This window comes from Bubalus bubalis, chromosome 6, assembly GCF_019923935.1.
Source record: "Bubalus bubalis isolate 160015118507 breed Murrah chromosome 6, NDDB_SH_1, whole genome shotgun sequence".
In the NCBI taxonomy this organism is placed as follows: domain Eukaryota; kingdom Metazoa; phylum Chordata; class Mammalia; order Artiodactyla; family Bovidae; genus Bubalus; species Bubalus bubalis.
Genome location: NC_059162.1, coordinates 86,332,185 through 86,347,378, shown reverse-complemented (window position 1 = coordinate 86,347,378; position 15,194 = coordinate 86,332,185). Strand labels below are relative to the sequence as shown.

The 15,194-nt window shown below is 39.3% G+C and overlaps 1 protein-coding gene across 13 annotated transcripts in view; it reads left to right on the top strand.

Annotated features, from left to right (window-relative positions):
* Positions 1-15,194, top strand: part of FGGY (FGGY carbohydrate kinase domain containing) — a 508,405-nt gene that overhangs the window by 81,921 nt on the left and 411,290 nt on the right. The window lies entirely within an intron of this gene.

Below are 15,194 nucleotides of genomic sequence, written 5' to 3'. Positions count from 1 at the left end.
TCATTTTGTATGATTTGGACTTTCCTAGTGGAGAGTTGATGGGAGTCTAGTAGTTCATTCAGCAGCAGGGCCTTCCAGAAAGTAGAAGATACATTTCACAAGCACTTTATTCATTTTGTTGATTACTCTCCCCTCCTCTTCGTGAAATGCTAGAGTAGAGGGGATTCACATGCATATAAAAATGGCCTTGGCAAACCTCAGGTACCCACCTTTCTCTGGGAAGAGGGCTCTGGAGGAGTGGTCTGAACTTGACCCCAGAACGTGCAATTAGTCACCATCATCTTGTTACCATCAACGAGGAGCAGGGTTTGGGTAAATGTCTCATCTGGACCTTCCTCTTTTGTTGTAATATTGATTGTCCACAGTTATTTCAGGAAGGACCTTTCTCTAGTCCCCCCACCCCGCCCCCATTTTTGTGCAGTAGTGAAGGAAGTGTTTTGATTAATTTAGCCAAATGGACCTAGAAGTCAAAGCAGTGCAAATAGTGTGGGTATCAGTAACAATCCGTTAGCCTGCAAGCCTTGAGGACTTAAAAACAGAACTAAAGATGGCAGAGGACCTCGATTTTCCTTTTCTTTCCTTGGGTGTTAATCAGTCCAGTATAATGATGTCTTCCTGGGTTTTGTTGTTGTTGTTTTATTTAAACTTTTTTATTTTGTATTGGAGTATAGCTGATTAATAATGTGATAGTTTCAGGTGTATTACAGAGTGACTCAGCCATACATATACATGTATCTATTCTCCCTCAAACTCCCTTGCCATCCAGGCTACCACATGACATTGAGCAGAATTTTCTGTGCTGTACACTAGGTCTTCGTTGGTTATTTAAACTGTCAATTCCAAGCTCCCTAACTATCCCTTGTTTTTTTCTGATGGTGCTAGATTGTCCACACCCCCATTTCCAAGCGTCTGATGTCATGTTAAGACACCAGGAAGCTTGCTTTTGAAATTAGATCTGGCTTAGATAGATTTAAATGCTGTAGCATGCATATATGCTGTGGAGTTACAGTGTAACTTATCCTCAGTTCTGCCACACAAGAGTTTGGTGACCTTGGGCATGGCCTTCCCTTGTTTGTATCTCTCTTTCCTTATCTATAAAATGTATCTTGCGAGCCTATTGGCAAAGTCTTGTTTAAAACAATTTTTTCCAAACTAGCCAGCTTATAGGAATCAGCTGGATCATTCAAAGCCCACACCCCCAGGACTTCCAGTTTTAAACCTACTGAATCAGAATCTCCATGGGATACCTGGGAATATGTGTGATTAACAAGGGCCCCAGGTAGTTATGTGGTCAGGTAAATTGGGACAACAGTGCCTAACGAGTCCATGGAAGTAATATGTGATGGTAAGTTGGTCCATTCCTGTGAAGGATTAGAGTGTTTTAAAGAGTCAAATTAATTTGGTGAATTTAAAAATGGACAACTTTTGGTTGGCTTATCAGAACATGATTGGGGACTTCCATTGCCCACCCGTGACAATCTGAAACCCTGAGGATGCAGAAAGATTAGTGCTCAGAAATGACTTACTGACTAGTCCAGTCATCCCTGCCATTTTTTTCTTGACTGAGACACTCATGACTCATTCTACTTAGTGTGAATTTGCAGACCCCTCCCCCGCCCTTTGCCAGAACTTGCCAGCACCTTCAGAGGCCCCTCTTCCAGCTTCCCTCTCCTGAAAAGCTGAGCCACGAACCTTGGACCCTGGGCATCACATTCCTCTTGTTAAGACGGTTGCCCTCTCCCTGGCACATGTCTCTCTTACATCTGTCTTTACTATTGTTTCTTCAAACTCTTCTTTCTTTCTTCTCTATTTCAACTTGCATGATCAAGGGTGAAACAGGAAACCTCTGAGCTTTCTCAATTATAAACATAATTGGGGGAATGACAGTACTTACTCCATGGAGTTATTGTATGGACTGACTGAATGAGGTGACAGAAAAACTTCTGACACAGCGCTGAGAAACTTTTTGAAAGAATTAGCAATTTTATTTAGTTTTCCTTATCGATTTTAGCAGGGGATCTTTGCATTAAGTTCCTGGCATAGCAGGAAGAGGGAAACCCTTGTAGTCAGGGGACCTGGGTTCAGTGTCTCTGCCATGTTCTGTCTGTGAGTACCTGGAGGAAATTACTACTAATCCCCCCAACTCAAATTCAGGTCCTCATCTGGACATCCGGTCAGGGTTAGAGGTACTGTGGCTAAAACGTGTAGCACATAGGATTTAAAGAACTCATAGTTCTTGTAGTGAAAATTCCCCATGGTCTGTCCATCTTCTAGAATAAGGAAGATGAGGATCTGTGTTTAAATGTACCAATGCCAAACAAACTTTGGGCAGTGGAAAATGAACTTGGCATCCTCTGCACCAATGAAAGGGTCAGATTTGGTGTTTATCTGGCTCTTACTGTGATTGTTTTGGGAGCTTTTGGGTACATGGGTGCCAAAAGGGCTAGAGGTTGTTATTTTTTTTTTTCCTTTGTTTTTTCTTATTCTACTGGAATCATAGCTAAAAAGTGATCAGATTTCACCTTGTCTTAAGCCTTCAGACTTGTTTTTGGCAGTGACTGTGTAAGAAGTCTTCTTCTTCCTCCTCTTATCTGTTTTTTTCTCTTCTCTTGTTTGACCTGCACCCTTTATTTATTGATCTTATCCTCCAAAATATGGCAGCTACTCTTGTATATCTGGGTCACTGAAAAATCATCACTTTGGCCTTTGGTTAATTTGTAATTCAGCTGCATTCTTTTCAGCATTGTTGTTCGAGTTACTAAGTTGTGTCTCTTTTGCGACCCCATGGTCTGTAGCCTACCAGCCTCCTCTGTGCATGGAATTTTCCAGGTCAGAATACTGCATGGGTTGCCATTTGCTTCTCCAGGGGATCGTCCCAACCCAGGTATCAAACCTGCATCTCCTGCATTGGCAAGTGGCTTCTTCACTGAGCCACCAGGGAAGCACATTCTTTTCATTATATCGATGAAAATAATTATCGCTATTTTTGTTAATAGTAATTTATATAACACAGGAGAAGACTCTACACATGGACATCACCAGATGGTCAACACTGAAATCAGATTGATTATATTCTTTGCAGCCAAAGAGGGAGAAACTCTATACAGTCAGCAAAAACAAGACTGGGAGCTGACTATGGCTCAGATCATGAACTCCTTATTACCAAATTCAGACTGAAATTGAAGAAAGTAGGGAGAACCACTAGACCATTCAGGTATGACCTAAATCAAATCCCTTATGATTATACAGTGGAAGTGAGAAATAGATTTAAGGGACTAGATCTGATAGACATAGTGCCTGATGAACTATGGACGGAGGTTCATGGCATCGTACAGGAGACAGGGATCAAGACCATCCCCAAGAAAAAGAAATGCAAAAAAGCAAAATGGCTGTCTGGGGAGGCCTTACAAATAGCTGTGAAAAGAAGAGAAGCGAAAAGCAAAGGAGAAAAGGAAAGATACAAGCATATGAATGCAGAGTTCCAAAGAATAGCAAGGAGAGATAAGAAAGTCTTCCTCAGTGATCAATGCAAAGAAATAGAGGAAAACAACAGAATGGGAAAGACTAGAAATCTCTTCAAGAAAATTAGAGATACCAAGGGAACATTTCATGCAAAGATGGGCTCAATAAAGGACAGAAATGGTATGGACCTCATAGAAGCCGAAGATATTAAGAAGAGGTGGCAAGAATACACAGAAGAACTGTACAAAAAGGATCTTCACGACCAAGATAATCACTATAGTGTCATCACTGACCTAGAGCCAGACATCCTGGAATGTGAAGTCAAGTGGGCCTTAGAAAGCATCACTATGAACAAAGCTAGTGGAGGTGATGGAATTCCAGTTGAGCTATTCCAAATCCTGAAAGATGATGCTGTGAAAGTGCTGCACTCAATATGCCAGCAAATTTGGAAAACTCAGCAATGGCCACAGGACTGGAAAAGGTCAGTTTTCATTCAAATCCTAAAGAAAGGCAATGCCAAAGAATGCTCAAACTACCGCACAATTGCACTCATCTCACACGCTAGTAAAATAATGCTCAAAATTCTCCAAGCTAGGCTTCAGCAATACATTAACTGTGAACTTCCAGATGTTCAAGCTGGTTTTAGAAAAGGCAGAGGAACCAGAGATCAAATTGCCAACATCTGCTGGATCATTGAAAAAGCAAGAGAGTTCCAGAAAAACATCTTTTTCTGCTTTATTGACTATGCCAAAGCCTTTGACTGTGTGGATCACAATAAACTGTGGAAAATTCTTCAAGAGATGGGAATACCAGACCACCTGACCTGCCTCTTGAGAAACCTGTATGCAGGTCAGGAAGCAACAGTTAGACTGGACATGGAACAACAGACTGGTTCCAAATAGGAAAAGGAGTACGTCAAGGCTGTATATTGTCACCCTGCTTATTTAACTTCTATGCAGAGTACATCATGAGAAAACGCTGGGCTGGAAGAAGCACAAGTTGGAATCAAGATTGCCGGGAGAAATATCAATAACCTCAGATATGCAGATGACACCACCCTTGTGGCAGAAAGTGAAGAGGAACTAAAAAGTCTCTTGATGAAAGTGAAAGAGGAGAGTGAAAAAGTTGGCTTAAAGCTCAACATTCAGAAAACTAAGATCATGGCATCTGGTCCCATCAGTTCATGGGAAATAGATGGGGAAACAGTGGAAGACTATTTTTTTGGGCTCCAAAATCACTGCAGATGGTGACTACAGCCATGAAATTAAAAGACGCTTACTCCTTGGAAGGAAAGTTTTGACCAAGCTAGATAGCATATTCAAAAGCAGAGACATTACTTTGCCAACAAAGATCCGTCTAGTCAAGGCTATGGTTTTCCCAGTGGTCATGTATGGATGTGAGAGTTGGACTGTGAAGAAAGCTGAGCACCGAAGAATTGATGCTTTTGAACTGTGGTGTTGGAGAAAACTCTTGAAAGTCCCTTGGATGCAAGGAGATCCAACCAGTCCATTCTAAGGGAGATCAGTCCTAGGTGTTCATTGGAAGGACTATCCTAAAGCTGAAACTCCAACATTTTGTTCACCTCATGCGAAGAGTTGACTCATTGGAAAAGACTCTGATGCTGGGAGGGATTGGGGGCAGGAGAAGGGGACGACAGAGGATGAGATGGCTGGATGGCATCACCGACTCGATGGACATGAGTTTGAATGAACTCCTGGAGTTGGTGATGGACAGGGAGGCCTGGTGTGCTGCAGTTCATGGGGTCGCAAAGAGTCGGGCACGACTGAGTGACTGAACTGAACTGAACTGACTGAATTTATATAATCATCATCATCATTTACTGAATGCATTCTCTGTATCTGAGCTAATATTTTAACAAGTGTGAATCCCATTAGTCTTCCTAAGCATCAGGTAAAACAGGTTATGGTATCACCATATTACCATTCAAGAACTGAAGCTCCATGTTTTAGTAATTTGCCACATTATAGCCTTTAGTGGCTAATAGTTCAGAATTTTGGTAACATGAGAAATTGGAAGTCAGAAATTTGTATAATAAAATTTTGTGTAATCAGAGAAAACCGTATATACATATAAATCTCCCTAAAGAGATTTGAAGTGACTAGAAATAGGAGATAAAAACAGTGATAAAGATGTGAAAAGTGGAATGAAATCACAATGGAGTGAAATATTAATAGAATAACATAAAGTTGCTGCTGCTGCTGCTAAGTCGCTCCAGTCCTGTCTGACTCTGTGCAACCCTATAGACGACAGCCCACCAGGCTCCCCTGGGATTCTGCAGGCAAGAACACCGGAGTCGGTTGCCATTTCCTTCTCCAATGCATGAAAGTGAAAAGTGAAAGTGAAGTCGCTCAGTTGTGTCCGACTCTTCGCGACCCCATGGACTGCAGCCCACCAGGCTCCTCCGTCCATGGGATTTTCCAGGCAAGAATACTGGAGTGGGGTGCCATTGTCTTCTCCAACATTAAGTTAAGAACATCATAAAAACTATGTGGTTCTTCTTAATTACCAACAGATTTGTTTCCAAACTTCCTAGTCACCAAAGAAAAAGTGAGAACATAATCAAGATGAACTGAGTGACCAGATGAGAACCCAATTGCTTTTCAGGAGTAGAACTACTTCTAACACTGGGATCTGAGATAAGTTCCCCCTGGATTATCAGGGATTAGCAATACTCTGTAAACTGTCTAAAAGTATGTCCTTGGTTCGATGCACGATACTGGATGCTTGGGGCTGGTGCACTGGGACGACCCAGAGGGATGGTATGGGGAGGGAGGAGGGAGGAGGGTTCAGGATGGGGAACACATGTATACCTGTGGTGGATTCATTTTGATATTTGGCAAAACTAATACAATTATGTAAAGTTTAAAAATAAAATAAAATTAAAAAAAAATAAGGTGCAATCATCTCACCAAAAAAAAAAATAATAAATTCAATTATAATTTCAAGTAGGCTTTATGTTAAACTAATTCTAGATTTACAGGAAAGTTGTGAAGATAGTATGAGAGTTCCGATATACTTGATACCCAGTTTCCCTTATTATTAACATTTATGTTAGTGTGATACATTCATAAACAGTTGATGAAGCAGTGTTGCTATATTATTATTAACTAAATTCTGTACCTAGTCATATTTCTTTAGCTTTTACCTAATGGGCTTTTTTTTTTTTTAATTCCAAGATCCGATTTTGGATACCACATACATGTAATCATATCTCCTTAGTCTCTTCATGACTTTGACAATTTCTCCACTTTCTATGTTTTTGATGACTTTGATGGTTTCAAAGAGTGGTTATATATATATTATAGCATGTCCCTCTAATGTAATTTGTTTGATGTTTATCTCATGATGAGACATGAGTAGTATGTTTTTGGAAGACTACAGTGCCATTTTCTGTTGAGTACTGATATTATCATATCATGTCATGTCATATCTGTCATATCACATCATATATCAAGGGTACATACTGTTAGGATGATATCAGTGTTGATATTGACCTTGATCTTGTGGCTGAGGTATCGTTTGTCAGGTTTCTCCAATGTAAAGTTACTCCTTTCCTCTTCCTATCTTGTACTTTTTGGAAAGAAATCACCATTCACAGTTCACAGCAAGGAGTAGAAAGGAGTTATGCTTTATTTTCTTAAGGATAGAGTTATCTACATAAATTACTTTGAATTTTCATAGATTTATCCTCAATTCATTTGTTTTTATTGCTTAGGACTAAAAGAAATGATGATCAGGTTCCTTATGCACAAGAGACTATTTGGTTAGTTTGCTTTAGAAGTTATATGTTAGAATTTCTGAGACTTTTCTATGGCATGTGGGAAACCAGGACTAAGCTTCTAGAATCTCAGGTTTATTTTTCCTTACATTTCGTATATGTTATACATTACTTCTCTCCCCCCTCAGTTCCGTTCAGTTCAGTCGTTCAGTCGTGTCCAACTCTTGCCTACTACAATGTAAAATTCTGTGAAGGTTGTCAGTAAATATTTTCTACTTTAAGAGATGAATTTATGTTCTTTAGAACTGTAATCTTTTTAAAATTGCATTTATTGTCCGGATTTGCATGGTTCTCTATGTTTAGGGTTGAGGGATATTAATATATTGTTATTTTCCTTATGGTTATTGCTAATCTGTTAGGTGAAGATTCTGGCAGGTTATTGATCCACATCTATAGTCATTTTCCAAGTATAATCTCCAAGATTTCAAAAATTTAGTAAAATTATTTAGGCTGTTATTACTGTGTTTCATTTATTAGATTATAAATCTGCCTTGCACAATTTATTTTACTCATTATTGTATTTTCCATATCAATAGATATTATCTGAAAACATGTTTTTGATACCTGTTTAATATTCTATCCTATATCTATATGATATGTCTGTGTCAATTTTTAACCTTAAAATGATTGCTTATTTTAATGTGTATTTATATTATTAAATGCTTCAGCTTCGGCATTGGTCCTTCCAGTGAATATTCAGGATTGATAGCCTTCGGAGTTGACTGGTTTGATTTCTTTGCAGTCCAGGGGACTCTCAGGAGTCTTCTCCAGCACACAGTTCAAAAGCATCAATTCTTTGACTCTATATATATGTGTGTGTGTGTTATCTGTAGATATGTATGTATATATAATATATACATTAGGTATATATGTGTGTATGTTTCTGGACTTTCTATTCTCTTTCATCTTTCTATTTTTCTCTCCTTCGGCCCATTATCTTCATTATTTTAACAATAAAACAAGTCTTGATAACTGGTAGTGCAAGTCCCCAAGCCTTGTTTTTCTTCTTCAGGGTTCTATTGACTGCTCTTGGTCTTTTACATTTGTAGGTAAATTTTAGAATCAACTTGTCAATTTCTACAGAGAGTAAAAACAGCTACTGGGATTGTTTTTGGAATTGGATTAAATCAATAAGTCAGTTTGGGAGAAAATTGATATCTTTGGTGGCTTTATTTTTTTTTAACTTTTATATTGGAGTATAGCCAATTAACAATATTGTGATAGTTTCATGTTAACAGCAAAGGAATTCAGCCATACATATACATATATCCATTCTTCCCCAAACTATCCTTCCATCCAGGCTGCCACGTAACATTGAGCAGAGTTCCATGTCCTATACAGTAGGTCCTTGTTGGTTATCCATTTTAACTATAGCAATGTGTACATGTCCATCCCACACTCCCTAAATTATCCCTTTCCCCCATCCTTCTCCCAGGCAACCATAAGTTCATACTCTAATTCTGTGAGTCTCTTTCTGTTTTGTAAGGAAGTTCATTTGTATCATTTCTTTTTAGATTCTACATATTAGTGATGCTTAATGATATTTCTCCTTCTCTGTATGACTTACTTCACTCAGTATGACAATCTCTAGGTCCATCCACATTGCTGCAGATGGCATTATTTCATTCTCTATAATGGCTGAGTAATATTCCATTGTATATATATAAAACTCAGCAGTGGCCACAGGACTGGAAAAGGTCAGTTTTCATTCCAATCCCAAAGAAAGGCAATGCCAAAGAATGCTCAAACTACCGCACAATTGCACTCATCTCACATGCTAGTAAAGTAATGCTCAAAATTCTCCAAGCCAGGCTTCAGCAATACATTAACTGTGAACTTCCAGATGTTCAAGCTGGTTTTAGAAAAGGCAGAGGAACCAGAGATCAAATTGCCAACATCTGCTGGATCATTGAAAAAGCAAGAGAGTTCCAGAAAAACATCTATTTCTGCTTTATTGACTATGCCAAAGCCTTTGACTGTGTGGATCACAGTAAACTGTGGAAAATTCTTCAAGAGATGGGAATACCAGACCACCTGACCTGCCTCTTGAGAAACCTTATATGCAGGTCAGGAAGCAACAGTCAGAACTGGACATGGAACAACAGACTGGTTCCAAATAGGTGTCACCCTGCTTATTTAACTTCTATGCAGAGTACATCATGAGAATCGCTGGGCTGGAGGAAGCACAAGCTGGAATCAAGACTGCCGGGAGAAATATCAATAACCTCAGATATGCAGATAATACCACCCTTATGGCAGAAAGTGAAGAAGAACTAAAGAGCCTCTTGATGAAAGTGAAAGAGGAGAGTGAAAAAGTTGTCTTAAAGCTCAACATTCAGAAAATGAAGATCATGGCATCTGGTCCCATTACTTCACGACAAACAGATGGGGAAACAGTGTCAGACTTTATTTTTCTGGGCTCCAAAATCACTGCAGATGGTGACTGTAGCCATGAAATTAAAAGACGCTTACTCCTTGGAAGGAAAGTTATGACCAACCTAGACAGCATATTAAAAAACAGAGACATTACTTCGTTCACAAAGGTCCATCTAGTCAAGGCTATGGTTTTTCCAGTGGTCATGTATGTATGTGAGAGTTGGACTATAAAGAAAGCTGAGCACCGAAGAATTGATGCTTTTGAACTGTGTTGTTGGAGAGGACTCTTGAGGGTCCCTTGGACTGTGGGGAGATCCATCCAGTCCATCCTGGAAGAGATCGATCCTGGGTGTTCATTGGAGGGACTGATGTTGAAGCTGAAGCTCTGGTGCTTTGGCCATATGATGTGAAGAGCTGACTCATTGGAAGGGACCCTGATGCTGGGAAGGATTGAGGGCAGGAGGAGAAGGGGATGACAGAGGATGGGATGGTTGGATGGCATCACCGACTTGGTGGATGTGGGTTTGGGTGGACTCTGGGGGTTGCTGATGGACAGGGGGCCCTGGCATGCTGCACTTCATGGGGTCGCAAAGATTCAGACACGACTGAGCAACTGAACTGAATATGTCAATGTATTTGTAAACAAAAGCTACATCTCCCATGGATATATTTAAGGCTGAATCTCTTTACTATTCACCTGAAACTGTCACAACATTGTTTGTTAATCGGTTATATCCCCAGTACAAAATAAAGTAAAAAGTAAATCTTGCCGCAAAAAAAAAAAAAATGCATTTACTTTTTCTTATATTTATTAACTACTTATTCTATTAAGTTATGCCAGTTAACATCAATAACTATTAGTATTACAGGTATCAATTACCTATTTATGTCAACTACTAATATTAATATTGGATTTCAGTGTTTTCTTAAATATTGGTGAGCATTCATTTTTTTTGTTGTTATTGCTTTAGTATTTCCCCCAAGGTATTATTTTTGAAACAAATTTAAAGCTACAGAAAAGTTGAGAGAGTGATATAGGGAACACCATATCTTTACAATAAACTACATTCATCAGTTAATGTTTTTGTTACATTGTGCTCAAAAGCGCTCTGAATAAATATGTGTTTATTTTGCTAAGCCATTTATAAATGAATTCCAAATACCATATTTTTCTTCATAAATTCTGCAATGCGGTCCCCAAGAGTACTGTCCTTCTCCTATCTAAACACAGTGCTGTTAATCACACTTAGGACAATTAGCATTAATCCTCACTATTTTGGGCCTTCCAGGTGGTGCTAGTGGTAAAGAACCTGCCTGCCAATGCTTCCCTAATGGCTCAGATGGTAATGAATCTGCCTGCAATGAAGGAGACCAGGGTTCGATCCCTGGGTTAGGAAGATCCCTGGAGTAGGAAATGGCAACCCACTCTAGTAATCTTGCCTGGAGGATTCTTTACAGAGGAGCCTAGCAGGCTACAGTCCATGGGGTCACAAGAGTCAGACACAAGTGAGTGACTAACACTAACACACTCACTATGTACATTCCCAACAGTTACCCTTTGGTTGGGGCTTTTCTGGTGGCTCAGACAGTAAAGAATCTGCCTGTAATGTGGGAGACCCTGGTTTAATCTCCCAGTCATGAAGATCCTCTGGAGAAGGGAATGGCAACCTACTCCCGTTTCTTGTCTGGAGAATTCCATGGACAGAGGAACCTGATGGGCTACAGTCCTTAGGATCGTAAAGAGTCAGACATGATGGAATAACTTCCATGCACATACCTATTGGTTAAGTGTTCAAAGTACCACTCACCTTTCCTTGCCAATGGGGTTCTGACTGATAGAGACTACATAAAGAGCATATTAGCTAAATAAACAATGAACACCTACCTCGTAATTTTAGAAAATACTCATTAACTTCTAATGTGTAGAGCTTTTAGTATACTGGATGGATAAAGCAACTCAGAAATGAGGCTAAACCAGCAACTGCATATGCAGGTGTTTGTGTACTTATATGGAGGAAGGCTGGCCTGGTATGCCAACCAAATGTCATCAAGTCAAGTAACTGAGTCAGCAACATGAATGCAGATGCCACTCAGGTGTGCTTTCTTGAAGCCAAGGCACCCAGGTTGCACCTGGTCATAGAGAGCAACAGTGTGGGCTCTGTGTTATTCTAAGAATGATATCTTTAACACAGTGACCCCTTAAAACATGGCTTAATATATTCCAGTATCACAGCAGTCAGATGGATTTCCCTTACCCTCTTGGAGAAAATTAAGTCAGAGGCTGGGGTGTAAAGTCAGCTCTGCTTCCTCTGGTGCTGCTCTCAGTGGAGAGAGCCAGTGGGTAGCCATCGCATGCTCCCTACGGGCCAAGATAGCAAGGCAGCATGGGAGGAAGGAGGGAGAGACTTCTGTGATAATATCTGCCTCTGGTGACGTGCCTGCTGTCCACATCCCTTCCTTAGTACTTGATGTCCTGATTACCTCTCTCATTGCATATCTAAGATAAGATTTGATTAAAAAAACAGCTTTATTGTGAAAGAATTCATATACTGTACAAGTCACTCATTTATATAGGCCAGTGCTTTTGATAGATTATTTTATGAGTTATAATAGCTAAATATTTACAGCATACAATTTACCATTTAAGCCATTTTAATTTTTTTCTGTTTTTTAATTAATTTTTTTTTACTTTACAATATTAAAGTAATTTTAAGTATACAGTTCAATATTTTTAAGTATACAGTTAATATATTTAATATTTTTAAGTATACAGTTCAATAGCATTAATTACATTCATGGTGTTGAACAGCTGTTACCACTATCTCCAAAATTTGTTACTCAAATACATATTCTAACCATTAAGTAACAACTCCCAGTTCATTCCTTCCCTTTCTCCTTGTTAATGTCCAACCTACTTTCTGTCTTTATGAATTTGCCTATTATAGATATCTCATAAAAGTAGGATTTTATATGTGTGGCTTATCAGTAATGCTTTCAATATTCATCCATGTTGTAATATATAAGAATTTCCTTCTTTTTTATGGCTGAATGATGTTCCATTATATACATGCACTGCATTTTGCTTTTCCATTCATCTGTTGGTGGACCCTTGATGGATAATTGGGTCGTTTCTTCCTTTTGGCTATAATGAATAATGCTACCAGGAATATTGGTATATATTTTTGAGTCTCTTCTTTCAGTTCTCGTGGGTATTTAAATAGGAGTTTAATTGCTAGGTCACATGGCAATCCCTTGTTTACTTTCTGAGGACCCAGTGTACTTTTCCATAGCAATTGCTTCATTCAGTATTCCCACCAGCAATGTATAAGGATTCTGATTTTTCTACATCTTCACCAACATTTGTTTTCGTGTTTTGTTTTTTTTTTAATTATAGCTACTCTCATAACTGCAAAATGGATTCTCATTGTTGTTAATGACTTGATTTTTTTTGTTAGCAATATATTGAATTAAAGGAAAACTGATTGGATTTAGGTCATTCTAGAGGTAACATTTTTGGGCCATAATTTGGTTGAAACTTGACAAGGGTTCTAGAGGTAGCGTCATAAAATTAAAGAATTCTGGGAAAAAATATCATTTATTTCTGGTATGATTGATGCAAAAACTCTTTGATTTGCATTGTTTTATGATTGTGTTCTCAGAACAACAGTATAAAACATTTCTTCTAGGTTCTATGAAAAATGATTCATCCATCCTTTTGCATCAGCTTATTTTTCAGTATCTTTATAATAGTGCTGAGAAATGGCCTGTAAATATTAGATTTCCTTTATCCTTATTTTTTGGGAAGAAAGAGTTCTCTCACTCTTACAGAGGAAACACAATCCTTATCTCTTCACTGATGAGTAATAGAAATAATAGAAAGTTTAAAATCACAGTGGTTTGAACATATAAGTGTTCATTCTCTTCTGTAAATATATCTAGATGTATAGTCTTGGGCTACTTTGAAAGTCCCATGAAGTCATCAAGGACACTAACTGTTTTGGCATTTTTACTTCAGTATCTTTGGGCCTGACTTCTGTCCTCAAAGACATCTCATGACATTGAGACCTCAAAATGGCTGCTGGAGTATAGACTTTTCAGCCCACATTCCACATAACAGGAAGAAAGAAGGTTCAGTTCAGTTCAGTGGCTCAGTCATGTCCAGCTCTTTGCGACCCCATGAACTGCAGCACGTCAGGCCTCCCTGTCCATCACCAACTCCCAGAGTTCACCCAAACTCATGTCCTTCGAGTCAGTGATGCCATCCAGCCATACTGAGATCCATGAGATCCAGGGGATCTCATCCTCTGTCGTCCCCTTCTCCTCCTGCCCCCAATCCCTCCCAGCATCAGAGTCTTTTCCAATGAGTCAACTCTTCGCATGAGGTGGCCAAAGTACTGGAGTTTCAGCTTCACCATCAGTCCTTCCAAAGAACACCCAGGACTGATCTCATTCAGGATGGACTGGTTAGATCTCCTTGCAGACCAAGGGATTCTCAAGAGTCTTCTCCAACACCATAGTTCAAAAGCATCAATTCTTCAGCGCTCAGCTTTCTTCACAGTCCAACTCTCACATCCATACATGACCACTGGGAAAACCGTAGCCTTGACTAGATGGATCTTTGTTGGCAAAGTAATGTCTCTGCTTTTGAATATGCTCTCTAGGTTGGTCATAACTTTCCTTCCACGGAGTAAGCGTCTTTTTAATTTCATGGCTGCAATCACCATTTGCAGTGATTTTGGAGCCCCGAAAAATAAAGTCTGACACTGTTTCCACTGTTTCCCCGTCTATTTCCCATGAAGTGATGGGACCAGATGCCATGATCTTAGTTTTCTGACTGTTGAGCTTTAAGCCAACCTTTTTACTCTGCTCTTTCACTTTCATCAAGAGGCTTTTTAGTTCCTCTTCACTTTCTGCCATAAGGGTGATGTCATCTGCATATCTGAGGTTATTGATATTTCTCCTGGCAATCTTGATTCCAGCTTGTGCTTCTTCCAGCCCAGCGTTTCTCATGATGTATTCTGCATATAAGTTAAATAAGCAGGGTGACAATATACAGCCTTGACATACTCCTTTTCCTATTTGGAACCAGTCTGTTTTTCCGTGTCCAGTTCTAACTGTTGCTTCCTGACCTGCATATAGGTTTCTCAAGAGGCAGGTCAGGTGGTCTGGTATTCCCATCTCTCCCAGAATTTTCCACAGTTTATTGTGATCCACATAGTCAAAGGCTTTGGCATAGTCAATAAAACAGAAATAGATGTTTTTCTGCAACTCTTGCTTTTTCGATGATCCAGCGCATGTTGGCAATTTGATCTCTGGTTCCTCTGCCTTTTCTAAAACCAGCTTGAACATCTGAAAGTTCACGTATTGCTGAAAGAAGGTTGGAGGTGCATAAAATGATGTACACGCCAGAGTCAGCCTTTTTAAAGAGCGTTCTTTGAAGATCTGCATAATACTTTTGCTTGCATATCATTGGTTTATGCTCTCATGCAGCTAGACTGGAGCCAGATAAAGTTGAATGCCTTGTGACTTGAGTGAAATTGTTTCTCTTACTACTAAA